This window comes from Macaca nemestrina, chromosome 19 (genome assembly GCF_043159975.1).
Source record: "Macaca nemestrina isolate mMacNem1 chromosome 19, mMacNem.hap1, whole genome shotgun sequence".
Lineage (NCBI taxonomy): Eukaryota > Metazoa > Chordata > Mammalia > Primates > Cercopithecidae > Macaca > Macaca nemestrina.
Genome location: NC_092143.1, coordinates 53,545,641 through 53,571,060, shown reverse-complemented (window position 1 = coordinate 53,571,060; position 25,420 = coordinate 53,545,641). Strand labels below are relative to the sequence as shown.

General features: G+C 38.0%; 1 long non-coding RNA gene across 1 annotated transcript; it reads left to right on the top strand.

Moving 5' to 3' along the window:
- Window positions 1-1,718: 1,718 nt before the first annotated feature.
- LOC139359966 (uncharacterized) lies at window positions 1,719-25,178 on the top strand. Its single transcript, XR_011616752.1, has 3 exons — window positions 1,719-1,939; window positions 23,783-23,878; window positions 24,481-25,178. It is a non-coding gene; the product is annotated as an uncharacterized lncRNA (long non-coding RNA).
- The last annotated feature ends 242 nt before the right edge of the window (window positions 25,179-25,420 follow it).

Below are 25,420 nucleotides of genomic sequence, written 5' to 3'. Positions count from 1 at the left end.
GAGATTCTAAACCCTCTGTGTGACTCTAATGTGGGGTTGCTACAGAAATAGGCACTGAGCTGGAGGCTTCTGATTGTCCAGTTAGCCCATCCACTGCTGACCCTGCTTCTTACCACACTCATGCCTTCTGCATTCATCACCCCTGCCATGACCCCTGTTTGCCCTTTCTCCAACTGTCCAGTCCCAGTATCACCACAAAACTTCTCATGACATGTCCAATCCACATTGACTCAGTTTTGTTAACTATAGCAATTAATCTTCCAAGCAGCACTCAGTCATCTCCTTAGATTACTCTGGAAGTGTTGGTTCATCGGTGCATCTTTATCTTCTATGGACTGAATGTTTGTGTTCTTCCAAAATTCACATTCTGAAACCTAATCCTCAGTGAAATAGTTTTAAGAGCTAAGACCTTTGGGAGGTGATTAGGTTATGAAGGCAGAGTTCTCATGAAGGGAATTGTGTCCATACAAAAGAAAACCCAGAGATCTCCCTTGTCCCTCTGCCACATGAGGACACAAGTAAAAGATGTCTATCTACAAGTCAGGAAATGGGCTCTCACCAGACAACAAATCTGTTGGTGTCTTGACCTTGGACTCTTCAGCCTCCAGAACTATAAGAAATACCTTTCAATTGTGTATTAGTCACATAGTCCATGATATTTTGTTATAATAGCCCAAATGCACTAAGGTGTCTTCTTAAATAAACCTACATTTCTTTAAGGGAAGAAATATTTTTTTCAGCCCTTCTTTTGTATTTCCTCATGGAAGAGTTAAGTTCATAAGAACTTAACCAACTTATGATGATTTATCAATTCTTTTTTTCCTAAAGACGATACTCAGCTCCACCTCATATGCTTGTGAAATGCCTTATTGAATGGCTCCCTCAACAATGAAGTCCTTCAATGCAGGTTTTCTACATACGAGCCTGCTATAGACTCTGAAACATACACAGTCTCACTTAGTTCTCACTAGGTGTTGCCTAGTACAATTCAGAGATATTGGGGAATATGACCAGAATCACCTAATGCCAATGCAGAGAGAAAAGGGCTAAGATTTGAACATGGATTCATCATTTTCTGAAGCCAAGATTTCCTCCTGTACAACCCTGTTACCTCTTAGTTTATATTTTCACTAGTCACCACACTAGTAGGTTTTTCTTGTGATTAGTGAACTTTTCTTAATATCACTAAGACTATATAGTTAAACAAGCATTTTCATGCTCTTCAAATATGGGCATAAACAAGAACTGATTCATGATCATATAAACTAAACATTTATGTGGATGACGCACAATTTTATCTGAAATACTTAAAATAGGAAACATACACAAAAATGTTTTAAACACTCGATATTCTCTCCTTCTTAAAACAAATTTTAGCCAGTTTTGTAGCACATCTTTTAAGAATATGTGCGTTTTGTATTTTAACAGCAGTTACTGAGTGTACTTCAAAATCTGTTTTTGTAGACATCAAATTTTGTACCAAGAAGCAATATGGTTGTTCATTGTCTACCTTTTTGTTTTTTCCACTAATTACATGTCAGCTGTCACTTACCCTGCTGTCACATCAGGCATATGTCTAAGAACCCACTTCTAGGTCACTGCTTTTAATTCCTGTGGGAACACAATAGTTAATGAAATCACAATGCCTGACTTAGAGCCTAGCAGCGTAAAGAGTGTAGGTTTAGTGCATGGGTTTTGTCACAGCTGTTTTAGGAACTTAAAGGCTTTCTGTGACATCTTCCTTGTCTATATTGAGGTTGTGGTGACTGAAGTCTGCAGATACCTTGGATAGATGCTATGAAAAATGTATATTGTGCAGAGTCTTGAACAAGGTCTTTGTTTTGAGGTAGCAAAACAAAGGAATGATTCCTGGATTCTTAAAATCATAATCTAATTTTGGAGAAAACACCACATCATAGATACATTACCCATGGAGAAGGTAAGCATCAAAGCACTTTATGACGAGATAAGTGTGTGGAGTCAATGTTCCTTTGAAGAGGAGAAAGAAATGGTCTGAAGAGGCACTCAAGGTTGGCAAATGGAGGGACTATACCGTGGAGTGGAAATAAGGAGGTCACACACAGGGTCTTAATAACTTGGGTGGACTTGATGTCTAACCGGCAGGAGATACAGTGATTATTTTTTTTCTTCAGAACAAGAGAGAAGGTTAGATTTAAGATTCACTATATCTCTAATGCACAGAGTTCCTTTGCCTTCATGTGTACTCAGAATGACTTTGGGATTCTTATCAGCTGCTTCTAATTTAGACCTGTGACTGTCGGCTTTTTCACAGAGCCAGTGCCTCTCTGAAGTCGCTCTTTATGAGGCTTTGTGAAAAATCTGGACAGCTTAGGACACACACATACATACAGGGGAAGAAAAAAAGAGTGATGAGAAAGTGGGTACATTTTACTTTTCTGCAGTTGGCCTTTATTTTTTAAATAACCTTGTACTCCTTTTCAATTTCCCCTCACACCGTTTTTCCTCTGCCTGCTCCCTTTTTCTTCATTATTTTAATGGCTACATCTTTGCTCTGATATGTCAATGGGAGTGGAAAATCCTGTGAAGCCAGGGCTTAATGAAACACCAGCTGGAACAGAGGGATAAAGTTTCTTTGGAGCGGCTTCAAAGGGATGCGGGCTGGGTGAGCTCAGGGACAATGATGCCCAGGCCTGAGGACACGGACAGCCTGGCCAGCTGGCCCAGCCTGGCCATAACGAGGCGTGAAGGGATGGGGACCCACGTCACCGTGCAGTCGAGGGTGTGGGATGGGGGATTTACGAACATGCACACCCAGGCTGAATTCTTCTATTTCACAACAAATGGTTTTCTCATGAAACGAGGGGCCAAAATGTGACTTCTGCCAGAAGAAGCATGAGCTAATTTTACTCAAAAGCCCTGGCTTCCAGAATTCAGGCAAGCGTCTCCCTCCCCATCCCCATTTGGAATACATTTTACATTTCTTTTTATAGGAGAATTACCACGGAAACCTTAGTTTTGATAGGACTTGAGAGAGATTTATGAACCCTCATTGGTCATTTTCGGTCAGGTGGCATTTCTCTTTTCTTTTTTGTGAATAGAGTAGGAAAAGCAACTTGGAAATAGGCTATAAATCTAGAAGGCTCAAATGCCACGTCTGGTTTTCAGCCCCATTTAGGCCTTGGCTTTGGAGGCTCTTGTATTTTGAATGACATCAAACATAATTAGATGCGTTTGTGGCCAGAAGGGATTTTTAGAAAACTACAATGTATCTTGCCTGTACCTGATTTATTCATATATATTAATGTGCTTTGTATAATACTTACTGTCTTACTCTTTTTGTTTTGCTAATGAGGGCATTTGATTCATTGCATTGACTAGCTCATTTTATTAAGTTAACTTTCAGAACTGCTACAACTGTTTTACTTATTGTTGGTTTTTTATGCTTTTGCAAACTGAGTCTTCTGAAAACTAAGATACTTCAAATCCAAAACAAGCACAGAAAAAATAATTTTCCCCTATTTTCCTTGCTTGTGAGAACTGACAAACAAGGGTTTAAGATATGTTTTATGTTCCAAGCAACAAATATTTACTGAGAAATCAAGATTAATATGTTCTCTTCTCCTCATGGTCTAGAAAAATAAAATATGGACTTTTATTCATTTCAGTTCCATAAGCAGGTATAAATCACCCACCATTTGCAGATATTGTTCTACCTGCTAAGAAATAAACCCAAAGAGGACAGTTTCCCACCTTCAGGAGACTTCCCTGTGGGAAAGACAGACAGGACTCTACATAAGAAATTCCATTGTCGTCGGTCAAAATCATCAGAACACGATACATCTTATACAATTCAATCTAATTTAGGGGCAAGTTTTTTTTAAAGAAAAAAATATTTACAGGATTATGTAACTTTCAGCCAAGGCTTCCTACAGGAGGTGGTGTTTGAGTTCCATTGGTTAAAAAAAAAAGAGGGAAGGATATGCCAGAGGAAATTCCATAAACGAATGCCTAAAAGAAAGGAGTGACGTGGTATGTGAAGGAAATTACTAAAACTCCAATATAATTCTTTAAAGTAATTACAGGAGGCAGAGTGTCTGGGGATAATGCCAGAAGCATCAAGTAGGACAAAGACATGGAAGACTTTGTCTATCGGGCTTGGGCTTTCTTCTGTAGATTTTGGGGAGGCCAAGGGAGAATTTTAAATTACTGGAGTGACTGGGTCAAGCGTCGCATGTTGGATGAATCATTCTGGCTCTGCTGTCACACACATACACTGTCCTCTGCCAGGGAACCCCTGCAGTCTGTACTTTCCTGGTCTCTTGCCATCATCACCTCTGGCTGGGTCTTGACAATGGAAGGCATTGATAAGAGATTGAGTTATGGCCGGGCGCGGTGGCTCAAGCCTGTAATCCCAGCACTTTGGGAGGCCGAGACGGGCGGATCACGAGGTCAGGAGATCGAGACCATCCTGGCTGACACGGTGAAACCCCATCTCTACTAAAAAATACAGAAAACTAGCCGGGCGAGGTGGCGGGCGCCTGTAGTCCCAGCTACTCGGGAGGCTGAGGCAGGAGAATGGCATGAACCCGCCGGGAGGCGGAGCTTGCAGTGAGCTGCGATCCGGCCACTGCACTCCAGCCTGGGCGGCAGAGCGAGACTCCGTCTCAAAAAAAAAAAAAAAAAAAAAAAGTGAGTTATTCAGATGAAGGAATACTTGGTGAATTTAGCCCTTAGTCTCTCCATGCTTGCCCACACATTATCAATGATTGTTCCTCTGTGGTCATAGCATCTATCGCACTTTCTCCAGCACCTGCTATCACCAGAATCCTTTAGGGCTGGTACTGGCTTCCTGAAGTTGCTAGTTTGGCTCCATCACCATGCATTTTTGATTTTAGCCGTCCCCTGACCTCTGAGAATGATCTTTTTATTAAACTCTCTTCAGCAAAACCCTTTGAGCCTAGAATCTCATTCACTGCCAGAACTTCGACAGAGAGTCAGAGATGAAGACAGTTTAATTATAAGAATTCCATGATATTTCAAGTAAGATCGGGGACTGGAGTGTACCAGATGTATTCTAGAAGAATGTAAAAGTGACTAATTAGACTAAATAATGTAAGACCAATCAATAAGAGGTCAGTCTTAGAGAAGAAACATCAGAACACTAGGAAAGAGGTCCCAAAGGGCAGAAGTCAGTGCTCAGAGGGTCACAGGGTAGGGGGAGAGATATGGAGATGAATACAGATCCTAAAATGGGGATAGTTTGAATCTTGCCGACTTCAACATCTTACGATGTTCTCAGTATGATAAAGCACTATACCCCCAAGAAAGTATAATATAAAATTGTAATGATTATTTTCTTTCCTTTATGTGTTTTTATTCCTAGATTAATATGTCTCTATCATACACAGAAGGAACTTGAAGGTCTGCAAATGGCCAAAAGATAGTAAATTTCCTAACTCTTTAACTAAAGTTATTATTGCATTTAAGATCGTATCACCTCTAAGAATGCTCAGCTTTGTGTCTTTGTCTATGCACTATTGGCGCTTATGGTTATTTGCACTTAAAGAAGGGCCAATAACATCAACTATGCCACACTATCATGGCACTGTCTCTAAAGCAGCTTTGGCTTTTAATGGCATTCTATGGGGTGGATGTTTCTTCTGAGTAATGATAAGGCCATTTGGAAATATATTCAGGAGGAGGCACAGGGTGGTCCAAGATAAAAAAAATCAAACCAAGATAAAATAGTCCACTATAGATCTCTCCCAGCCTCTCTAACCTAGCATGTAATAATTTACACAGTAAATAATTAGTATTTGAATAATTAGCCAAGCATTGAGTTGGCTTCACTACTCTTAGGGAAGCTACCACCACCCTGGGGAAGCAACATATGTAAATTAATAAGATGCCTAAAATATCTTTTTTTATAAAAGTTATTTCTTCCTTGTAATAAAAATTCTTCCTTTAGCTATGGGTGTGGTGTGGGAATCTCTGACCCAGTGGTGTGTGCTGAGGTCCTACCCTGCCTTTGTCCAGGCCCAGATGGCTCTGTTTAAGGCCAGAGCAGCCTGAGAGAAGTTCAGGTCAAGTTGCTGTCCTATACAGCCCTGCCCCTACAGTAACAGCCATTCATCCATGGTCAAAGATGCTTACGTTGTAGTCTCCTGCCAAGATCAAAATACCTCCTGGCTCACAAAAAGTCTTACACTATGACCAAAGTAGTTAAAAGCCAATTTCACAATTCAAAATCCCACCTGGTCTATCATAAACCCTTTCAAACCAAGATCAAAATGCCCAGCCCACCCATGCACAGCTGAGGCCCAAAGCTATACTCCTGTCCTCCCCAGAAGTCTCAGTCACTATATGGTTATTTTGCTCTGCCCGATTCCAGTCTCATTTCTCAAGATCCTCAGATAATGCACAAAGATATTGAGATCCTTGACTTACTTCATCCAAAGTACAGCTTTCCCTGTGCCATTGCTGCCTTAACTAGTAAGTACAAAATGTCTTTCATGCTTTCTTTTGGGGATATTCCCGCCACTGTTATTTGTACCACTGCTTTGGTTGTGATGCTGTGGAGTTTCATTCTTGCAACAAAACGTGTTGACCACAGCTACAATGTTGGCAAGACCTAAGTTTCCGGGTGTGAAGAAAAGGCCTGTGTGGATTTCCATTCACTGGGACACCTGTTAGAAAAGTTGGCTGGTAAAATTACTGGGGACACGATAAGCTCCATTTCTCAGAGGAGTGAAAGGTTCATCAGAGATCTCTAATATTGCTGCTTGCATCTTGCTGAGAGGTATTTATCTAAAGGCATTTTTGTAATTGCTAGAATTAAAACTGATTACATTTCAGAACCAGTTTTCAGCCTTTATTTCTGGGTTAACTTTTATAGACAGAGGTGTTTGTGACCATGTTCTCACCATGCTTGATAGACTTTCATTCCTTCCTCACAGGGGAACTGCCACCTAAAGTTCTCAGAGGACACTGCCAATCTATATTCCCACTGCTTCCTCTAATTTTAATAGTAAGCATGACTTCTTACCTGAAAAATTCATACTGAACATTATTTTTAGAACGTCTGGTTGTAAGGAAGGGACACCCAATTCAAATGCTCAAGCTAGGAGCCTTACATTTCTGCCTAGATAAAAAGGCAGGTATGAAGATATTTCCTAAGATTCTCATCTTAAAAGCATTGACTATTTTGGGATATCCTTAAGAAGGGCTTATTGAAACTGAATTCAGTACAGACAACATCTCAAAGGCATTTGAAGATGTATTTGAATGCCAAAGATATTTAACCACATAGCAGAAGAAAATATCTTTATGAAATAATAAGCATTGTGCTTTCATAAGTTGAGGGAAAAAACTATCATTTGGGTATATTATTTGTTGGATTCAAATGCATTTATATTCTCAAAGTTGCAGAAGCGTTTACAACCTGGCTCAGACTAGCCCACACTGGCAAGAAAGAGCCACCGTCCATATTCTTTATATTCTAACAATATGGGAAACACACACACACACACACACACACACACACACACAGAGAGAGACTTAAATACATTGTAATTAGATATATTTAATTGTGAAGTTTCCTCAAAATGCAATCATATGTGATAAAATGATTCCTGGTATAACAAATCAGCTACATATTACATACAAAGGCCTTTTATAACCTCAGTCAGAAACACTTAGACCATTTTATGGCATATACCATTTTAAGCAACTGACAGAAAGCTAAGTTCAACCATGAGAAATGCACACACACACACACAATTGTGCAAAACCATTTTAGGCAAGAGTCTAATGAATTCCCTAGAAGACATGTACAAACCACTTGCCTAGGAGTCTAACACCCAGTTCAAGAAATTTCAGTTTGTTAGAACTCTTCATGGTTGCAATCTAGAAGGCTTTGGATCTTCCATTCAGTATCACTTTCAGTTTGACTACAACTGATTGCCCACACTTATCTTTCACTAAGCCCCATCATGAGCCTTCTTTTGTCAGGAAGACAGCCAAGTTTGCCCTGGAACACTGGCTCATTTTCACATGTATAACTTGTTCACACTCTCCTTCATTGATGCAATCACATGCATTTATGGTGACTCAACAAGGTAGCTGGCCTTGGGATACATCAACGAATGAGATAGAATGAAAGTCCTGTCCTCATAGAGATTACACTCTTCTCTACAGGAATAATTTCTTCTTACCCTTCCCTGTTCTACCACATTATCAGACCAAAGTAGTGTCCCGCCTCCTTTGAGACTGAAATTTCTTTCCTCTGAAAGGTTGCATCTTAAAAGATGTGGATTACATGTTTAATCTCCAAGAAGCAATGCTTCCATTGTGTGTGAGCTTACCTGTGTATAGTCGTCACACCTGCTTAGCATGATGCACCCCTTTACATTGTTATGATGTGGCCAGGTTTCTTTGCTCTCTCTACAATACCTATTTGGTATTCAAGACATTTTGATTGACTGATTATCATATACAGTTTCCTTTCTTACAATAGCCATCAGAGAAATAGTCTTAAGGAGATATCTTGCATTTGTGTGGCATTTTAACCTTTGTATTAACATATATTATCATAGTACATTCTCAGGATAATATCTTCATTTAAGAGGTAAGTAGGAAAAGGGGTATTATTCCAATTTTAAGTACAAGAGAGCTGAAGAAAATTCAGTGACTTGCTCAAAGTCACAGAGCAAATTAGTCCCCAAACTAAGTAGATTTGAGATCTCTTGGGTCCCATCTTGTGTTTAGTCCTTCCACTTTTCATGGAGATACAGTATCATGAAACAACCCTCAAGGAAGTGCAATCAATACTTTAGGTAGCAAAGAACATGCCATGTCAGAAGTTTCATTACTCGTGAGGGAGTAGGAGACATACAACTGCAAATAAAATCTGCAGGTCATGCTAAGACTCGCATTGAGTTCAGCATCCTCCTCCACCAAATGGAAGCAATGGCTTATTATGACACACTCCTTTCTTCTCTCTCAGATCATACATTCGTGTCTCTAGAGGTCAATTCCATTCCTACTGCCCATAGTTACAGATCCTATCCTTATGAAAGAGAAGTTTGCTGCATCATCTTGAGCAAGAAAATAATCTTACCTGTGACTTCAATTTACCTAAAGGTAAAATGTGGCTAATAACCCTTGCCCTAATAGGCTCATGAAATAATGGGGTTATAACGAGAATCTGCAACGTAATATTTGTTATCACAAAGTTAAAATGAAAGTGATACCCTAAGACTCAGCCCCAACAACGAGTATTTTCCAATTACTAATGCAGACATGGGTTTTTCTTTCCTTCTCTAGACTCAGAGTACATAACATTGACTCCATTGAGGTAGCTCTTATGGATAACCTGGTACATTTTGTACATTTTCCTATTTTCCTCTTTTATAGTAATTCATGTAGTCATTCACTATTTTCAAAGTTTTTCTTCTAGATTATCTCACTATGTACTAAAATAACACTCATGAATATTTGTCCAGCTGGTTTAATTTCCATCCCTCAGGGTCAGTGGTGACCTGGCTATCAATTGCTACAGATCCGTCCAGTTCCTGTCCTGGATCTTCCCAGTTAGTTGATAAAGATTCAGGACAGGAACCCTAGACCTTCACATCTTAGGTATTGATCTCTTCCCAGGGCAGCACTTCATTCTTATGGGATGAGCACACCAATGGGAGCCTTTGTCTTTCCACCACACAGAGCCTTGCTGACAAGGAGGACCACCAAAAACACTTGAATGAATTTTCTACTCCTGATTGTATTATTTATCACTTGATAAAGGAAAATAAGGGCTTTAATGCCTTTTGTTTATTTTCCATCCACTTATTTTCTGCTTTACCTAAGTACAAAGTGTAAGTTTAATACAGGGGAAAATGTGACATTTAGGTAATGGACATAATAAAAACTTTTCACATATGACTACTTCATTATTATACCAGCTTCAAACTAAAATTTTCTATACCCAAAAGGGAAGAAATATGTGATTGTAAAGGTTATTATTTCTATTTAAAGTGTGGGTGTGTTTAAGCAGCTATAACAGTTTTCTTTAATGCGTTGAGAAGAGGGGTAGCTTGGGAGACCTGGAGGCTGTCTCTCAGCTTTATAACTGAGAAGCTGTGTGGCATTTGTCAAATCAATTAACCTCTCTGTGTCTGAGAGTTTCTATGTTTTGAAGAGGCTAAAATAATACTTGTTTTCTATAGCTGTCTATACCCACAAATTGAAAGACATGTCTTAGGGGAGGGAAGGCAATTATTTAGATGATTCAGGCCAAAATCAATCCTGCCGTGAAAGAGAAGAAAAAAAATGTGCATTTGGGCCTCAGCTGTCCAGATTGCCTGTCGACATCAATCAAATTCACAGAATAAATGGTTCAACCCTTTGCTTCCTTTTGCTTGTGTTACAAAAGGACCTTTGGGGGCATATTAGCTTGTTAAGACCAATGAGTAAATCATTAATGGCTTCAGGCCACTTTGCATACATCGAAGAATAGTTGAAACTCAAGGAAGCTCTGGATTTCTGGAATGTCAGGGTTTCAAAGGATGTTCATCTCCCAATGTCACCTTCAAAATTAGCATCAAAAGAGAAGGGGAGAGAAAAAGTAATCCAGATTTGGTTTTGTGTCCAGTGTCTGCTGGACATTATGCTTGGCACTTCATTCATCTTCTTACTTCAGTTGATACTCACAAACAACAGTATGAGGTTGGGAGTGACAGAAGAGGAAATTGAGGCTGAAAAAGAGTAAGGATCACACAAGCAATAGCTGGCAATCTGGAGCATGGAACCTGATTCCAAGTCCATGAGCTAACCATTGTATTACACTTGCTCCCAGCTCATGCCTGGTGTGATTCAATAAAATTCAACAATCATCACTGGGCCCCTGCAAAGCACCAGATATGACGCCAGGAGCTGAGCACAGTAAGATGAATAAGCATGGTCTTGCTATCATGGGCTGTGTCCTGCACAATGAGAGAGGGGCACATAAACCCCATAGTAATGCTGTATGAGCCACGTGCATGGGTGTGCAAAGGAGGAGCAGAGCCACAGGACTGTAGGAGTCCCTTTAAAAGACATTTTGGGAAGTTGTAAGCTAAAAAAAAAAAATCTCCCCTGGGCCCAGAATCTATTCTTCTCTGTATTTGAGCAAAGTTCAAGGGGAGAGAGAAGTCTAGGTGGGTTCACAGTGCAGAGCAGGGAGAACCTGGCATGTAACCATGGATGCTGGGATTTGAATCTCAGCTGCATCTTTTACCATGTGTTTCACAAGGCACAAGCTGCTTAAATTTTCTAAGCCTCAGAGCCTGTCTTGATAAAAGGGCTATGAAAATGGCTGCTTCGTAAGACTACTGTGACTCAGAAATAATGAAAGGAGAATACCTAGTATAGTGCTAGGCAGTGTCAATGATTTTAAAAAATGTCACCATTATTAGTCTAATGTTTTGTCTTAAAAAAGAAATGTATGTGATTGGAAGCTTAAAAATAGTCCCTAAGGTCTATTTGTAGAATAGATATTGAATAGATTCTTTCTGTTAGCATTGTTTTTCAACTAAATCATTCACGAATGAATCAACCAAACATGTATATATTTTAATTAATTCTTGTAGGTGAACTACTGTACTTGACACATTGATTATGCATTACCTGCCAAAAAGATTGACATTCTAAATCATTTCTGGTTTATCCCTGGTCACTCCTGCCAAAAGTGAACTTATGGTGTTGCCATGTCACCTCAATTGTCTTCTAAACTCTTACAGACCAACGACCCTCCTTTTCATTATTCCGTATTTTCTATGCCTGTAAGTCCCACTCCACATCCCTGGAACATAAAGCAGCCTTAAGAAATAGTGCTAATTGTCTTTTATGAACCACTGATGTCTGTGATTTTCATCTAAACAAGGCTGCTCAGAGTGCCAAAGAAAAGCACAGCCTTTTCTTCACAGACCAGTGTCTTCAGGGTGGGAACTGGACCGTTTAAAACTCCAGCCAATGACCAAAATACAGTAAGTGCTTCATGTATTATTAATGGAGTGGAACTAATTTTGAGGAAAAGAGGAATAGAATCAGCTCAATCAAGAGTGTATTTGAATGCTCCACAAAAGCATTGTATAAGCTCTATGAAGATCCTGAATAGAGCACACTAGAGATGGTTCTATTCTATACCTTTGCTTTAATGTTCATGCTGGTGATAGAGTATAGAGGTTGAGAAGAGGTACATATGTATCAGATTCTCCTAAGGATTATTAACCAGCTACCAGTAGGTTCAGAGGCAGCATGTAATTATACCAGCTAACCCGAGTATAGACTGTTGATATGCCCAAAACACTTGGCTTAACTAGCAAACTGACCATTCGGATAACCTGACCCTATGAGAATCCAGTCAACGGGAAGCAAGGTTAGAGGTGTCCTGGAAGCATAGATTAAATGAGACCCCTGGCACAGAAAATGGACTGGCTGCGCATCATAAAGTAAACCAGTACTTAGTCTCCGCCAGGATAAATATAATATTCTGAGTGATCTGTTAAGAGAATGCAAGCACAAAGAATTTTACTGAACAATGATAAAACTTGGATATAAGTGAAGAAATACTGATTGGTGATATAGAGCTAGTCAGGGAGGTAAAAGGGGTTTGAAAAGGCCTCCTCTGCAGTCATATTAAAAACTAGGGTGGTGACAAGGCCCTTAGAGGCATACTCCCCGAACACCCCAGGATGAGGACTGCAATCAAAGGAGACAGATACTTAACATGCAATATTGCAACCAGAAAGAGGCTAATGAGATTCCAGGCTGCTTGTCCACAGGGCTAGCCCTCAGTGTCACCAGGCAGGGAGGCTGCTGTCCCTCTTATAACCACTCTTCCAAAACTGCATGTGTGACAGGACATCTGATTCTCAGTGGCTTAATAATGACACTGTCTACTTAGTCTAGCCAGGCTGCAGCAGGGGAACAGGGTGCTGATAAACTGGCTGGAGGGAGATATGTGTTGGAAGGCTGCAGAGAGTTTGTGCATGGGACGGAAAGCCTTGGTTACCAGAGGCATGGTGAGGAGGAAGAGCTGCCCATACATGGCTCTTCAGCATAAACCTGCGTTCTTGGGTTTGAACTGATGAGGGTGAGGTTGATATCTAAATTGTACCATGAAGATACTGTTCAAGTTTCAGGAAACCTAAAATAAGAGCAAAATATAGGAGATCTTGTCCTCCTTCCTTACTGGCAAAGTAAATTTGTTTAGCATTTGGCTTAATATTTTACCAAAAACAAAAAAGAACCAATTAACAAAACAACAGATGAATAGCCATCTATTTCTATCTAGATGATGATTGGAGTTCAAGGCTTGGCAGGACTAAGAGATAGTGTTGATGAGAGGAAAATCAGATCAGGACAGAGACAATGTGGGGCATCACTGTAGCTCTGTGATTATTCGCAATGGAACAGAGCCAAGTCTCCTAATCCTCTGGATTCTCAGTCCCATCATCTGTCCTGTAAGCAACACTCACCTTTATGTGGAAGATCAAATGAAGTAACAGATGTTGAAATTGATTTGAAGCATGGCAAATACTATACACAAATAAGATATCTGTGATTAAAGCATTTTATCCATTGCTTTGCTAATCAATGAATGTTGAAGGGAAGAAATTAATCAAGAACATTGTTGGGGAGGGGCGTCAGTGATCATAAGTACCCTGTCTTCATAGACATCATGCCAACTCTGTTCTTGAAAGGCTGATTTTAAAAATTCCGTAGCTATTAACAATGTGATTAAAATCTTGAAACTTTGGAAAGAGCTTGTCGATATGGTCCATATTCGCTGGTTATTTACCAAACCTACTTATCTAACCATCTCCATGGTTAAACTTTTCTCCTTTAAAACTACCAAGTTGTGTAGGTGACCATTTGTCATGCCTGGGGAACTCTGAATGAGGCTGCCACCTACAGCTGTAGATATTGTGCATTATATAATTCTGCTGAGGTATTCACAGATTTCTAGAGTTGTTTAACAAGATACTCTAATTTTGGGGATAATGCTAGAAAAAATAATACTAGAATAAATTTTTAAAGAATTTTTAAGGAATTTTTTAGCCTGTATTTTAGAATTTTTTAAAGCCTGTATTTAACCCAGGTTATGTTAAAACCAACTTCTTATAGGTCACCATGTTTGGTTTCTTCTACATGCAACAAATGTGCAAAACAAATCTAAATCTACAAATCTTTTTAGGGTGTTTTGAAAGAGAGCTGCTATTATCTTTCCAGGGAAGTACTTTCTTTCTTTCTAGCAACTATCAGTTGCTAAGAACTGATGACACTTTTACTATGATGTCAAATTGGAGACTGATGATGTGCATTTTGGCATTACATAAATTATTCTTAATGAATTCGGTGCTTCCCAAAATGGAAACTTTATAAAATGTACTTTTTTTCTTTTTTTTCTTTTTCTTTTTTTTTGAGACGGAGTCTCACTCTGTCGCCCAGGCTGGAGTGCAGTGGCTCAATCTCAGCTCACTGCAAATTCCGCCTCCCAGGTTCATGCCATTATCCTACCTCAGCCTCCCGAGTAGCTGGAACTACAGGTGCCTGCCACCACGCCTGGCTAATTTTTTGTATTTTTAGTAGAGGTGGAGTTTCACCGTGTTAGCCAGGATGGTCTCAACCTCATGACCTCGTGATCCGCCCGCCTCGGCCTCCCAAAGTGCTGGGATAAATGTACTTTTTACCTTTCAGTGTATATACTTAATTGAATCTTTATTGGAAACTGTTTCTTAGGCTGGAGTTTTCTACCATCCCTGTGACCCCCCTCCCTACTTTCAGTGTCTTCCATCCTTCAGTTAGAAAGGAGATGGCTAAATGCTCTCTGATAGTTTCTGTCTGTGCTACCCAAGCACTTCATGTCTGATGATTTCCAGTTATTTGCAGGGAGAAGTCTTAGTAATGTTGTTCTTTAAGCTGAATTGTAGCTTTGAGAAACAATGATGTCAGATTTTATTTTTCTCTACAAAGTGGCATCTCCAGAGACTAGCATTCCCCATACAGCTTCTAAAAAACATGAGTGTGTTTCATTAGTGTTATTTGAAGTACGAACAACATATTCAGAATTTCTTGGTCATGTATTTTAGCAAATAAGTTTAGTCCCCAAGCATTTCATTTATTTTTTGTGTTACTTGTATTATTTAATTATTGTTATATTTCCTTACTTGTCCCTTTCCCTGTATTTGAAATCTATTTCCTCCCTAATTTTCAGATCTCATCTGTTCCTCAGCTCTCAAATTACCCTGCTAATTTGTAAAATATCTTCGTTTCCGCACAGAACTATGAAGTGGCCTATAAAGAAACATTAAGTGTATATTCTCTTTCTCTGTAGGCTACTGAGAATTGGAAACTCTAGAGGCCATGGGATTTTAAAGAGTGTTCTGTTTACTTGAGCTATTTTTATTTTATTTTGTACAGACATTATTGTGTCAAATGGGAAAAAGAACTAGCTTAAATTAATCTTCTGAGGCTTTGATAGATTATTGGTAATAATAGCTTATAAAAAGATTACTTTCCATTAGATGCCATTTTGAACAGATTTGTACTTTCTTCTGTGACTGTAATAGCTTGGTGAAAGAGAAGGTCAAACTTAAGAAATATAGAAGCAGCAGCTTAGTCATAACATGGGATACAATATGGTAGTAAATAAATGTACTTTGCAAACAATTTTTAGAAAACTGATAATTCTGTCTAGAAAGATCAATATTTTACCTATATTTCCTTTCTGCTTTCATCTCTGAGGCGATTTCCCTTATATTTTGTTCTTTGTTTATTGACTATACACTTACAATCGGGATTATTTGAGGACATTGCATCTGGAACTTATGAATCTTCTTCAGTGTCCATTTTTATAATCAAGGAAGCAGTCATTCCTCAGTGGGGGCCAATGTGGCAGGTGTTGGGAGCAAGTCCCCCAAAATCTGGCCATAAACTGGCCCCAAGACTAGCCATAAGCAAAATCTCTGCAGCACTGTAACATGTTCATAATGGCCCTAATGCCCACACTGGAAGGTTGTGGGTTTACAGGAATGTGGGCAAGGAACATCTGGCCCGCCCAAGGCTGAAAACCACTTAAAGGCATTCTTAGGTCACAAACAATAGCATGAACGATCTGTACCTTAAGGACGTGTTCCTGCTGCAGTTAACTAGCCCAACCTATTCCTTTAATTCGGCCCATCCCATCAATTCCCATAAGGGATACTTTTAGTTAATTTAATATCTATATAAACAATGCTAATGAACGGTTTGTTAACAAATATGTGGGTAAATCTGTTTGGGGCTTTCAGCTCTGAAGGCTGTGAGACCCCTGATTTCTCACTTCACACCTCTATATTTCTGTGTATGTGTCTTTAATTCCTCTAGTGCCGCTGGGTTAGGGTCTCCATGACTGAGCTGGTCTTGGCAGGCAGGGGTAACAGTTACTTCACTCCATGTGAGTATCATGGACTGTCCTTTCCTGCCCATTGTACTCACAAATCATGTGACTGTGGTCCCTGAGGGTATGAGACAACCAGGGACAGATGTATCAGTATAAAAACCTTACTTCTACAAGTAAGTTTGATAGAACTGTGGCATCAAAAAGAGTCAATTTTACTGTAATAAATTATAGTTTAAATTGTTAAAAGTATGTATGTTTATCTTCCTAACAAATGTTATTAGAAGATCTACTATTTGCCAAGAACAGGGTTCAACTACCAGGGGAGGAGCTACCAGCCTTGCTTTTCTGCTTTTACAGTTTATTCCTAACAGCTAGGATTCTCTGAAAACAGCTGTTGATACAGTGATAGAAACAATATTACTGTCAAATATTCATCAGCTTTAACTTAGTACCACAGTGTTCTAGGTGTAGCTTAAATCTCACCTCTACCAATAAGCCTTTCCTGAATGATATGGTTTGACTGTGTCCCCACCAAAATCTCGTTTTGAATTCCCATGTGTTGTGGGAGGTAATTGAATCACAGAGGCAAGTCTTTTGTGTGCTGTTCTTGTGATAATGAACAAGTCTCATGAGATCTGATGGTTATAAAAAGGGGAGTTTCCCTGCACAAGGTCTCTCTTTTGCCTGCTCCCATCCACGTAAGATATGACTCACTCCTCCTTGCCGTCCGCCATGATTGTGAGGCCTCCTCAGCCACGTGGAACTGTAAGTCCATTAAACCTCTTTCTTTTGTAAATTGCCCAGTCTCAGGTATGTCTTTATGAGCAGTGTGAAAACAGATTAATACATTGACCAAACTTTTAAAACAAATTTTTCAAAGAGGATGAGATGGTTTTTATTTGGGCAGCATCTCTTGGCTAGAAGGAGAATTTTTCACATGTTATCATAAGTGCTCAGTGTCAATTTATTATCTCTACTTTTCAAATACATAAAGACTCCAAAAGGCCAAGTAGCTTATTCCTCTACACACAGCTAGTTACCCAAAGTTAGAAAAACCAACCCCTGAACTGTTAACTCCATGCCCTTTCTACCATAACATGTCACTTCCCAAGGCCCTCCCCTTAACCTAATCTGAGGCATTTGAGGGCAGTGATGTGTCTTTTCCTCTCACAAGAGGACTTCCGTGTTTGTAGAACCTTAGAGTAGCTGCTACCTTCCCACTTCTAGTGCAATCTGAATATAAAATGATACCACTAGGCCCAAGGAAGGGCAGAAGGACTGTGAATGTGGGTGTCTCTGCACAGTGTCTCCATAGACTTACCTGCATTTTCACTTAGCTCTTGGTCAATTTCTTCAAATCTAGCTTTCTCTCTGGATATCCTTTACATAGAACAAAATATGAATGAATATATATATGTGTGTATATATGTGTATGTACACATATATATTCTTATAATATGAATATATATGTGTGTGTATAGTATATACACACATATATTCTTATAATGTGAATATATGTGTGTGTATATATATGTGATATATATATTTATTTATATTCTAAGTCCATCTTCTGGAATTCTTCTGGTTTACTCAAATACTCATAACCCTCGTTAACTAAAATCCCTTCTCTGAGAAATTACTTCTCAGAAATGTGATGTATTTCTGTTCCTTCTCAGACTTCCATTTATCTTTTAAGCATTCATTTTCACTATTTAACGCACAGATTGTGCCATCTTTAATATCAGGGATTATGTATATTACTTCTATAATTATATAATTATAGTTTGCATTCAAGTATTTTTGATGCTTTGATTATATCTCACATAAATTCCCCTTTTGTATAATTCTGTGAAGCCTAACGCTGAATATTTGTTTTTAAAGAACTTTCTGTTCTACCTATAAACAACTATGTTCTGAACATGTGTTTTCTTGCTTGTAAAGCCTACTGAGTCCTACTGGGTGCATCATAAGGACTGTGCACACTGGTTTGTTTGCTAACATGTCTAGAGTCAGATATTAATCCATTGATTCCACAGATTCCTGTGGAGCTCCAAGTTTGTCAAGACCCCTGTGCTGGGCCCTGCTGTTATGAAACATTGAATCCTGACCAAAGATAAAAACTCACTTATGAATACTTGGAACAAGCTTTGCCCAAATGATGTACAATTTTTCTCACAGAAATTTCCACCTCCACATGAAGTCTTTGTATGTACAAAGACTGGCAAATGTAGTATTTAAATGGCCATATCCATTTCTATTTATTTTCTTAAGTGTATACTTTAAAAGTAACTTAAAGTGTGCTGAAATAATGATGAAATCAAGGGCAAAAACATATAATTTTTTTTTCATTTTAAAAGCACCGGGTGTCCTCTGCTCTCCTCTATCAACCCAGTTTCATTCCAAACAACATAGTCGGATTGTCTTTAAATATAAATGCTCTCATCCCTAAGGAACAGAGAGCTAGAGAAAGGCAGCAGAAGGGAACGTGTGCCGAGAAAGGCATTGGTGCCCTAAGGGACAATTTTTATCTCAGGAGAACTGACCTTTCAGAGAAAGCAAATTATCTTTCTCATCCTTTACTTTTGCTGTGACATCATTAAAATGCACATTACATACCAACACTCATTGTTTTGTATTCATAACCTTAAACTAAAATTAATCAGTTGTCACAGGGACTTAACACATTTGTTAATGGTGCCTAGCCAAAAATCTGTATTGTTACAAGAAAAGCAGCTTTATGTGTACACCCTTGAGAAAAACAACAGAGGAGAAGTAACTGGTGGACACTGAACATCACTGTCTCTTGTTCAGAAAATAAGAGTCCTCATTCTCTTCTCTGGTTATTGAATTAGTGCTCCTTCTTTGATGTTTGACATGAAGTTTAGTACCTTGAGAGCAAGAAATGCTTTTGTCTAAGTCTGATTAATGTAGACTAGGTCCTACAAAGTTTAATAAATAGATGAATTTAGCTAGTAAGTATTTATTAAGCTCCAATATGGAGCCCAGAGCCTTGTCATGGATTCATTCTTCAGCATGTATTTATTGAGAACTTAAACTAGTGAAGATGTATTTATGAGTAACCCCAAGTCATTGAAAAGCTCATAGTCTTGACAGGCAAAGTATGAATAAATAGTTAACCTATGGCACGATGTTTTAAGTGCTCTAAAAGAAAAGAAAAGCACATTCTCATAGGAGGTGACCTTGGAAACAAAGGAAGGACCTCTCAAGGGGGTCATCTAAACTGGATCCTACATAGCATGAGTGGGAGCTGGCCTGAGGAAGATGATGCGCTACGCCATGCTGGACAGAGGAGATAGCACAGACGAGGACCAGAGAGCTGTGCTGTGATCACATAGCATTCTGGGCACAATTTAAACCATTAGAGAGTGTTAGGGAAGAGTGTGACCTGATCTGATTTGCATTGCAGAATGCTGTCTGGAATCAATGAGAAATTTGTTGAAGGAGAGCAATCTCAAAGGAAGAAAGACTAAACTAGTTCACTTTTCTTAGTGTGTCAATTCAGACAGTAGGAATGTGGCCTGTATGGAGGTAGAGAAGATGAAGGTACGAAGATGTTGAACTTAGTATACCTCAGTATGTAGTATGTTAAGGAGGAAAAAGAATCAAAGTCTTTGCATGAATGATGAGATAGGAAAGGGGCTCAGGTATGAGAAAGATGTACCACCCACCCTATAGTACTTTATGTTCTGTTAAAAAAAATACAAGTTGGAAATGTACGCCTTAGTATTTTTAAGCAATTTAATGTTGTAGAAATAGCTGAACTTTGTAATTTGCTAAATGTTGTGCAATGTCGCTTATTAGTCATGTGACTGGCAATAGTTATTTCCCATATTATGGCCACTAATGTATATAAAATATATGGCACTGAGAGATGATCTAAAAATACTAGCAAGTATTGCTGAAAAATAGTACAAAATGAGAAACATAATACTAATTATACGTTAAACAGTTAAAGCAAAATGATTAATGCATTTAAAGGCAATTTTTTTTCTTGTATGCCTCTGAGAAAAAGAATGATTCTGTTGGTGTAATTAGGAAAGTGAGCAGACAGGTATATGCTTCAGAGTATCTCTGGGAAATAGATTACTCATCCCCCTAGGTCAATATTTGATCCCTATTAGTCAATAAGTTCTTTATTTTTAAAAAAATGTGAACAAGAAAAATATTTTACTAACTCAAAATGTTCATGATAGGATCTTAATTTTAAAAAGCAATATAGTTTTGTATTTTTAGCTTCTCGCAACAGGCATAAAGAATACCCTGTATTTAGCCACATCTGCAATCATGTGTCAATAAAGAATATTATGTACTTTTTTCTGAATATACATATGAAGAGACAAATAAAAAGATGAAAAAAGTATCAAAACATTAACTGTGGTTAACTGTAGGTTAAACTGCCAGTGAGTTTTAATTTTTTATACTTAAAACTTTTTATTTTTTAATTTTTAACAAAGATTGTGTATATTCAAGGCGTACAATATGATAATTTATAGAAGTATACATTGTGTAATGATTACCACAATCAAGTTAATTAGCACTCCTTTTACTTCAGGGTTGCCGTGTATGTGTGTGTATGTGTGTGTGTGTTGAGGGAATTTAAAATCAACTTATGTAGCAAATTTCATGTATATAATACATTTCTATCATCTATAGTAACCATGCTGTACATGATGGTGACTTGACTTGTTCATAATATAGCTTGAAGGTTTTACCCTTTGACCAACATCTCCCTATATCTCCCACCGCCAGCCCCTGATGACCTCCATTCTATTCTCTGCTATCAGGTTGACAGTTTTTAGACTACACATATGATCATACAGTGTTTGTTTTTCTGGGGCTGCCTTATTTAATTCAGCATACCGTCCCAGCCAGTATATCCATGTTGTCACAAATGGCAAGATTTCCTTCTTCTGTATGTCTGAATAATATTTCATTGTTTTATACACACACATGTATATACTTATACATATTTCACATTTTCTTTATTCTTCTGTCAATGAACATGTAGATTATTTCCATATCTTGGCTATTGTGAGCAATACTACAGTGATCTCTGATACTGATTTCATTTCCTTTGAAGGAGACAAGATACTGGTTTCATTTCCTTTGGATATATACCCAGGAGTGGGATTGTTAGGATTGTATGGTGGTAGAATTTTTTATTTTTTGAGGAATAGCTGTACCAATTTATATTTCCTCCAACAATGAATCAGGGTTCTCTTTTCTCCATACTTTTACCAACCTAACAGGTGTCTTGTCTTTTGACAATAGCTATCCTAACATGTATTAATATACTCTGGTTTCTTTTTAGATTGTGTAAGTCTTTTACCTTTTACTAAGAGGTGTAGATGGTGGTTCATTGTGGTTTTGATTTGCATTTCTCTGATGATTAGTGATGTTGAACAACTTTTCATATACCTGTTGGCAGTTAGATGTCTTCTGGAAAAAAAATGTTTATTTGGGTCTTTTGCCTCATTTTTAAATCAGGTTATTTGTTTTTTGCTAAGTAGTGTGAGTTCCTTTTATATTTTGGATATCAATCTCTTACCAGATTTATGATTTGCAAATATTTTCTCCAGTTGTTTAGGTTGCCTTTTTACTCTTCTGATTATTTCTTATGCTATGCAGAAGCTTTTTGGTTTTAGGTATCTGTTCTTATTGATTTTATGCTTTTGGTGTCACATCCAAAAAGTAATTGCCAAGACCAGTGTAAAAAAGCTTTTTCCCCGTTTTCTTCCACAAGTTTTAGTTTTAGATCTTACATAGTTTTTAATTCACTAAGTTAATTTTTGTTTATGGTACATAAGAGCCCAGTTTCTTTTTGCAGGTGTCTGGATATCCAGTTTTTCCAACATTATTTGTTAAAGAGACTTTCCTTTCTCCCTTGTATATTCTTGGCATCCTTTTTAAAGATTAGTTGACCATATATGCATGGGTTTATTGCTAGGCTCTCTATTCTGTTCCATTGGCTCTATGTTTCCATTTTTATGCTAGTACCATACTGCTTTGATTATTATAGCTTCATATTATAGTTTGAAATCATGGTATGTGATGGCCTCCAGCTTTACTCTTCTCAAATTGCTTTGAATATTTGTTTTCTATGAGAATCTTAGATTTTTTTTCTATTTTGGTGAAAAATGTCATTGGAATTTTGATAGCAATTGCTGCAAATCTGTAGATCACTCTGGGTAGGGTGGGCATTTTGAAAGTATTAGTTATTTCAATGCATGAACATGACATCTTTCAATTTATTTGTATCTTCAACAATTTATATCAGTGTCTTGTGCTGTACAGATCCTTCACCTCCTTGGCTAAATCTATTCCTAAATATTTTATTATTGTTGATGCTATTGTAAATGAAATTTTAATTTTTATTCCAATAGTTCATTGTTAGGGTACAGAGTCCATATATAATGAGCCCACAGTTAGCATTATACTTGATGAAAAGCTAAAAGCATTTCTTCTAAGATCAGAAATAAGACATGGATGTCTACTCTTGCCATTTCTGTTTGACATAGCACTGACAGTTTTAGCCTAAGCAATTAGGTAAGAAAAAGAAATAAAGAGCCTCCAAATTAGAAAGGAAGAAGTTAAAATGTCTTTTTCCAGATGACATTTTATATATTAAATTCCTAAAGATTCCACCAAAAAATTATTACAACTAATAAATGGATTTAGTAAAGTTACAGTATACAAAATGGTCCTTACAAAAATTAGTTGTTTTTCCATTTACTAACAGTAAATTATTTCTTATATCTGACTATAGTCCCTCCAGCTTATGTAAACCTTTTTGCTTTTACTATGTCTGCTCAGATTTCTTTTTGTTCTTCTAAATGTAGTTACTCTCTTTATAGGGAGGTTTATCAGTACAATTTTATACAGTATTGTTGTGTTGAGAATACAGTTATTTTCTTTGTTTTTCATAACTCTGAAGAACATGCTAGCATATTTCATTGATTCTTGCATATGTTTTGTAAATATACCTCAGCTAGTCACTGCAATATACTTGGGAGAGGGGAAAGCAACAACTTATTTTTACTATTTTTTACTGAAGTTTTAAATTTTATTTTTTTCCTCAGAGAAACAGGTATGAATTTCATTTCATATAACATATTACTTAAGTCAATGTGAGCATCTCTAGTGAAGTCACTGCATATCCTTGGTACACAGAAATGCTTGACCCCATGTTCTAGATGAAAATCTGGGGAAAAAGGTAGAACCTGAACTGCCTACATCACATAGCTCTTAGATACCCATATTTACTTGATGAAATAATCAGAACATACCTGACCAAGGCAAATTGTTAAAATTGTTAACGTGTTTTTTTTGTTTTTTTTTTTTTAATTCTTATGCTTCCAGCCTTTTCTTTCGCGGGTGACCTTCAGTCCATGTTTTCCTATATTTTCCTATTCTCTCATGAAACTTACTCACAGAAAGAGAGCTTGTCTAACTCAGGTATGTATTTCAGATTATGTAGTACAACTGCCTGGGGGATTTTATTTTAAACCTTTTTCATGTTTGTGAAGTGGAAGATGTTGTTCCCTAAAGGAAGGCAGGCACCAGTAACAGGCAGTGACAGAATAGTAGAGACCTTTAAATCCTTCCAAAAAGGCACAGTCTATTCTGCCTCTATATAAGGCAACTATACATCTAAATAATGACTCAGTTCTTCCCTCAAGCTGTTGATGTTGGTGACCCACAAAGTCTGAATTTAGAATCCAGTGCCAACTGATGCTACATTCCTCATGGTAGACAATGATAACACAATGTCTGAGCTATGTGACAAAGCCTGGACTCAGAACCTGGATTTTGGCCCACTGATTACAGAGGTGCCTTTGGTGATCTACCCTGGGCCTCCATTTCTTCCTCTCTCTTCAGTATCACTCCTCAGTGTAAGGAGTATTGTTCCTATTTCACAGGTTTCCCATAAGGATCAAATGAGCATATGCAGGTTCCCAGCCTGCTATAATACCCAGATTGTAGAGGACTGAAGTATCCTTTCTGTTCTGCTTCTTTCTAAGTCAAAACCTCTAAGCTTTGTCTCCGTTTTCATTTAGCTCGTGTCCAGGGTTCTCAGTCTCTGAAGCATGAAACAAGACTGCAGGAGGATGGGATGTTAAAAACAAAACAAACTATCATGGGCAGCTGCAATTTATAATAACTACAATACGTTATAGCCTTTCTAGTTATCTATAGTTTATACAACTGTGATCAGCTCCTGGCTTGCCCAAAGGAAACACACTGATTCAGATACAGATGCCTTTATTTTTGAAGTATTCAGCATATGTATTTCCTATTCACATCTGTGTCTTTCCAAATCTATGACCTTCAATTTCATCTGGTCTACCGGCATGGCTCTAGCCAGAGGAGCATGTGCACAGACCAATCTTCAGTCTAGATGGCACATGATGGAGTGGTGAACTGTGATGTATCTTATCTATGAATCTGTCTACATTTTCACACACAGGTATGTATAATATAAACGTGGCTCTACAAATATCACCCCAGAAAGGCTAGCACAAAATCAAAATTGGGAGTCAGGTAATTGCATTCACTCAAAAATAAGAACTACCAGTTATCACAATGCTAAGTAACAGATAAGGACTTTCTTTTTAGGCCAGAAGACTCCTTGAGATGGGCTTATGATAAAATAACATCAACACTAACTTCTGTTCCATGCATTATAACTATAAAATGAAATGGAAAGAAGAAAGCCACCATAAGGCTTTCATTTCAGTTATATACATGTGGGGATATTTTTGGTTCAGGATTCACAGATAAAAAGGATTTACAAGTTAATAAAATGCCTGCATTATCAAATGCAAAGTGCACATGTTTCGAAGGTGAAAACATAACAAAAAGTCCTTCTCACCCATTAGTTCTCCGTCTTCGGGGCTCTGTGTGTGTGTGTGTGTGTGTGTGTGTGTGTGTGTGTGTGTATGCTGCATGCACAAGCATGTGCTTTGGGAACCCAGAGTGGCCAGCTTTTCACAACCA